Source organism: Triticum dicoccoides, chromosome 6A (genome assembly GCF_002162155.2).
Source record: "Triticum dicoccoides isolate Atlit2015 ecotype Zavitan chromosome 6A, WEW_v2.0, whole genome shotgun sequence".
Lineage (NCBI taxonomy): Eukaryota > Viridiplantae > Streptophyta > Magnoliopsida > Poales > Poaceae > Triticum > Triticum dicoccoides.
Genome location: NC_041390.1, coordinates 118,642,490 through 118,648,314, shown reverse-complemented (window position 1 = coordinate 118,648,314; position 5,825 = coordinate 118,642,490). Strand labels below are relative to the sequence as shown.

Genomic DNA, 5,825 nt, shown 5'->3' with positions numbered 1-5,825 from the left:
CTGGCGGGTCGCACGGGCTGGCCCACGACCATCCGAAGGGGGGAGGCCCAGGCTTGAGGTCAGGGCGGCCCGGCAAGGGGCAGCTGGCCCAGCAGGCTTCCGACCCAGAGCCTCACGGCCCAGCCAGCAGGGCAGGGGGATGGGCGCGAGGGTTTCCCTCGCTGCCGCCATCCCTGCCGCGGTCGGCGCCGGAGCCAAGGGGGGAGCGGGCCAGGAGCGCTTGGGGGCACGGCTGGGGGAGATGCGAAGGGAGGACGAGCCGAACACCGCGATAAATGGCCGAAAGGGCGAGGTGCGGCGCAGAGGAGGGGAGCACCGGACAGCCGCGTCGTGAGGGGAAGCCACAGCCTGGACGGAAGGGGACCCGAGGGACGAGGGATGCCAGGAGAAGCATGCCCGACCCTGGTCGGACCGCCCCGCGACACTCCACGCCAGAGCGCGGCGGTGGCGGGCGGTCCTGGAGCCCAAGGCGGCAGCTTTCGAGGGAGGAGATGGCCGGGCAGCACCCACGGGCCGGCGAGGCAGAGCGGGGGAGGCGGAGCCACCACGACGGGGTGGGATGGAGACCACCACCTGAGGCAACACCGGCCGAGGCGGCGGGACGCGGCGGACCACCGGCCGACCGGCCGCCACATCCTCGACCTCCGCGGGGTCCGCCCAACGCGGCTCTGGCACCGGCGCCAGGACCAGGGGGAGGGAGGAGACGGGGGCGGTAGGAGTCGGCGGGGGGGAGGGGCCAGCAAAGGCGGCCGCCGGCGGCGGAGGCGCGGGCGGCGAGACCGAAGCCGCGGGCGGCGAGTCGCCGCGGAGGTCGCAGGAGGCCATCCCAATCAGTCCAGTGTTACCAGGGCTCCGTAGACACTTTTCAGCACACATGCGCTGAGGGTTTCAGGGTTCTGAAGAAGTCTCCATGCTTGGCGTGCCAACATAGATAAGTTGAAAAGCTCGAAATCCTTAAAACCCAGTCCTCCCATACCTTTTGGCTCTGTCATGGACTTCCATGGGACCCAGTGAGGTTTTCTCTTGCCATCCTTAGAGCCCCACCAGAACTTTCTTATGAGCATATTAAGGTGTTCACACAATCCCCTCGGCAACTTGAAGCAAGGCATAGAGAAGACCAGAAATGCTTGTGCCACTGCTTTAACTAGCACCTCCTTACCCGCTGTTGATATAGTATTCTCTAGCCAACCTTGCACTTTGCTCCACAAACGATCCTTCAAATATTTGAAAGCCCCATTTTTGGAATTTCCTATGTCAGATGGCATACCCAGATACTTCTCATTGAGTGTTTCATTTGGAACATTGAGAGTGTCTTTGATCACTTCCTGGGTGCTATCAGGGACACCCTTACTAAAATAGATAGAAGATTTCGCAAAGTTAATCTGTTGGCACGAAGCTTCACAGTAATTGTTCAGTACCAGGTTCACCTCTTCAGCACCAGCATTACTCGCCTTACAAAACAGCAGTTTGTCATCAGCAAATAACAAGTGACTTACCTGGGGTGCCGTATGTGCCACTTGTAACCCACTCAGATTGGATGACTCATTCTTGGAGTTTAAACATGCACGACAGGCCCTCTGCCGCAAGCAAGAACAAATAAGGGCTGATTGGGTCCCCTTGTCTGATCCCTCTTGATGGTTCAAACTCCTCCAACTTGTTCCCATTGAAAAGCACCGACAACTTAACCGAAGTGACTAAGTTCATCACTATATTTACCCACCTTTCCGTGAAGCCCAGTTTCATCATCACCACCCTCAGATAGGGCCACTCGACCCTGTCATATGCTTTCATCATGTCGAGCTTGAGTGCAAAAGACCGGTGCTTCTTTGATTTGTTCCTTTTCATAAAATGGAGACACTCGTACGCAGTGATAATGTTATCAGTTATCAACCGTCCAAGAACAAAGGCTGACTGCTCTTCAGATATTATATCAGGCAAAATAACTTTCACACGGTTAGCGATCACCTTTGAAGCAATTTTATAGAGCACATTGCAAAGGCTAATCGGTCTTAACTGAGCTAATAAGGCGGGATTTTTTACCTTTGGTATCAACACCAGGACTGTTCATTAATGCATGCTGCTGATTCTGTACCCTCCACTATCCGTAGTACTGCATTTTTCACTTCGTTACCACAAACCTCCCAGTGACGCTGAAAGAAATGAGTTGGGTATCCATCTGGGCCTGGGGCCTTCGTCGGGAACATATGAAAAAAGCTATTTTCACCTCCTCCTCTCTATATGGAGCATTCAATGCATCATTCATTAAATCAGTAACTTTGCGTGGAACAGTATGCAGGACCGGCCCCATATCCGCTAAACCTTCTGACATGTAAATATTTTTGTAAAACGACGTTGCCATAGTCTCCATCTCCATCACATTATCTGCCAATGTACCATCCGGACGCAATAGTTCTTTGATTTGATTTTCCTTCTTCGCCTACTAGCACGCAAGTGAAAAAAGTAGGTGTTTTTATCACCATGGATCAACCAGTCAACACGTGCATGCTGTCTCCAGAGTATTTCCTCTCGGTGAAATAGTTCGACAAGTTGATCTGTAATTTTTGTTTCCTCTCTAGTCGGCCATGATCGTCCTGGAATTGCGCGGAGCATCTGCAATTTTGTCTTTAGTGCACTGATTTCCTGCCGAACGCTGCCAAAATGCACGCGATCCCAGGTTGATAGCTCGCCTGACAGCTCTTGTAATTTTGTCTTGATCTGCTCCATCGATTTGCCTGGCGCCTCTGCCCACTTGTCGGCCACTACCGAGCCCAGCGAGGGATCCCGCTCCCAACATACCTCATATTGAAATGATTTCGGGCCCCTCCTGCATGCATGCATTTCTTGCAGCGTAAGTAATAGGGCTACGTGATCAGAACTTGCCGCCTCTAGGTGCTTGACTTCTGCTGTCGGAAACGCCATCAACCAGTCCGGCGTTGCTACGACTCTGTCCAATCTCACTCTTGTGAATGATCCTCCGGCGACTTTTTTCCTCAAAAGTCCAACTCTGCCCCTTATATCCGATGTCGGTAAGGCTGCAAGTATCCAAAACATCTCGGAACAGATCCATCTGCGCTTGGCTTCTCGCACACACCCCATCATACTCGTGGCCATGCAACACTTCGTTGAAGTCGCCAACTACAACCCAGGGATGATTGCTGGTATTAGCAATGCCACGCATCATATCCCAGGTTTTATATCTTTTTTGCACTTGTGCTTCTCCATAGACAAAAGTGATCCTAGTTTGCACCAGGACTAGTTCTTTCATAAGTACATCAACATGATACTCTGAATAACCGAGAATTTTCAACTTTATTGCTTCATTCCAAAAGATACCAAAACCATCACTTCTACCTCTACTGCTTACAACAAAACTCTTTTCAAAACCTAAAGATCCTATCATGCTTTCAACACGTGAGCCCTCTATTTGGATTTCTAAGATGCATATAATAGAGGGGGCATGTTGCCTCAGAGATCTCGAAGCTCTCGAATTCCGTTGGTTAGGCGCTGGGATATTTCACTGTGCTACGCTAATAGGCCGGCCTAGTTGGAGTGGCCTGTGCGTCCGCTCGGCAATTAGCTGCAACGAGCGGAGGCCTTTCGCCGCGAAGAGCACTGAATGTGAATTATCTTTTGAGATCATAGCCCACCTCAACTAGGCCAGGCCCGGTCTGCGTCAGACCCTAAAACACAAGGGCCGTATCGAATTGGTTTTCTTGAGCCCGACGAAGATCGCCCACCCCTATACATTCTCCAGCGCACCACCCGTCCACCCCCAACCCTTCACCAAACCCTCCTCGCAGCGCCGCCGCCACGCCCTCCCAGATCTCAGATCCCATCTCCTCTCCCCAGCATCCTCCTCCCCACCACATCCTTATCGCCGGGCCCCGCGCCTGAGCGCCTCCCGTCAGCCGCCGCGCCCGTTTCCCCAGACCCCGTCGACGCCGCCGACCACCTTCCGCGGCTTCCCCCGTCGAGCCGCGTCTCCTTCTGCTGGCTGGATCTCGTCCGGATGATGTGCGCCGTCCGCCGGTTTTGTCGGGGAGCCCGGCGGCTCTGTGGTGTTCAAGCAGGAACCTCATGCTACCGGCAGCATGCGGCGCTTGCTTGAACATCCCAGAGCCACCGGCGTGCCAAAATTCACGCAGGAGACCAGTCGAGGAGAGATCCGCCAAGCTGGAGTACCTGAACGTCTTCTTCAAGTACTCCACTTTTTTTTTTCTTGCGGAGAAAAAGGTGGAATACTTGAAGAAGATTTTCAGGTCGTCCATTAGAAATCTCACCATATTAACCCAAAACCGTGCTGCATCCCGCAGAGGTGAGGCCAGCTATCTTCAATTCTGCACTGTAGGCTGTTATCTATCATCAACGTTTCTTATGTTTTGCTTTGCTGCCAGTTCATTCAAGTTCAAGGCAGGCATGCGCTTTTGGGCAGATCATAGTTTGTTAACGGTGATGTGCTCTAGGTCTAGGTTTGTTGATTTATCTGCCCTGATAATTTTAATCCTTAATCCTGATAGTTATTCAGTAGGGATGAAAGCATGGCAAAACTATGGATAATATCTAACATTTTTGTGTTTTCAAGTACGGTTACTCGTGTGTAGAGAAGTTCAGCACAACCATGCTCCTAAAGCTGGTTAAGAATTATGCATTAAAATAGGTATGTAAAAATGAAAATATGATTCCAATTGGAATGCTAGGTTTGAAGATTTCATATGGAGGTTGGTAGCATAACTCCTTAAGTATCAAGTGTCATTCATTTGAAGCTGTTTTTGCCATGGTAATATTATCTCAATCACACTGACAACTGGACTTCTTGTTATCCTTGCCTCTTTGAGATCTGCCTCTCGTGAATGACAACTATGCTTTTTTTGCACAATGTAGCGTACAGTTTTCATGTTCTTCTTTTGCAGAACACTATTGTGCAGTTGGGTAGTTGTGCTTATGCCAGTACTGTGTTCTAGATTCTCCCTTACTGATAGGTTTGTTCTCTTTTTTTTTTTGATATCCGTTTCTCAATTTTTACATCTTTTCTGTTTGCATCATCAGCTAGTTAGGGAGTTTTGAGTGTTGATGACATTTATGTGGACTAGAGTTTCTGATACTGCCTCTTCAGCAGTACTTTTGAAGACAAACCCTTGGCTGTCTGAGCTCCCCCCTCCCTCGTAACTGGTGCATTTATATCTTTGGATTAGTTCACGTTTTCATTTGTTCATTGCCAATTTCTCAGGATGATTTACCAACTCCTTGAGATGATTTGTGTTTCTTATGGTATGATTGCTTGGACTTTAGGTTGTTGTGTTGTGACTGCTTGGGTGTTTTTCATTGGGCGTGTTGCCATGTCTCTGGTAGCTACAGCTTTGACCAGAGATGCTACTTTGTGCCAACAGAGAGATCTTGGATGTTTCACGTTTGATAGTTACCTGTGGACGTGATTTAGTCGGAACACAGAGCTGTTTTGTTTCATTAAAAAAAACCTATTTCTAAGCTTATTTTAAATTGGAGTAAATCAATGGTGATGATGATAAAACATAGGCTTGTTTCTCAAAACATTCGCAGTTGCCGCCTAAGAGCTTTCGCCCTGCCAGGCTTGAGAGCTAATGCTGCTAATTCCTTCCTTGGATGTCTGAGCCATGTTGATTTTACTCATTTGAATCTTTTTTTTCTCTGCTTTATCTTCTTGATTTAACAGGATATTTTGTTGTTATACTTGCTTTTCCTACTTAACAATAATATGTTTTTGCTGTACTTCTTTTAATTGGGTGAAATCAGTGGCGATGATGATAAAACTTTGGCATGTTTCTCAAAACATTCGCAGTTGCCGCCTA

At 49.5% G+C, this 5,825-nt stretch overlaps 2 non-coding genes and 1 pseudogene across 2 annotated transcripts; all 3 read left to right on the top strand.

The window, feature by feature from the left end:
- The first annotated feature begins 5,062 nt into the window (after window positions 1–5,062).
- On the top strand, window positions 5,063–5,151 carry LOC119319823 (annotated as a pseudogene).
- A 174-nt stretch (window positions 5,152–5,325) lies between these two features.
- Window positions 5,326–5,471, top strand: LOC119319853. Its single transcript, XR_005154674.1, has one exon. It is a non-coding gene; the product is annotated as a small nucleolar RNA snoR2/U65 (small nucleolar RNA).
- A 39-nt stretch (window positions 5,472–5,510) lies between these two features.
- LOC119319691 lies at window positions 5,511–5,631 on the top strand. The gene has a single exon (XR_005154568.1). It is a non-coding gene; the product is annotated as a small nucleolar RNA SNORD14 (small nucleolar RNA).
- The last annotated feature ends 194 nt before the right edge of the window (window positions 5,632–5,825 follow it).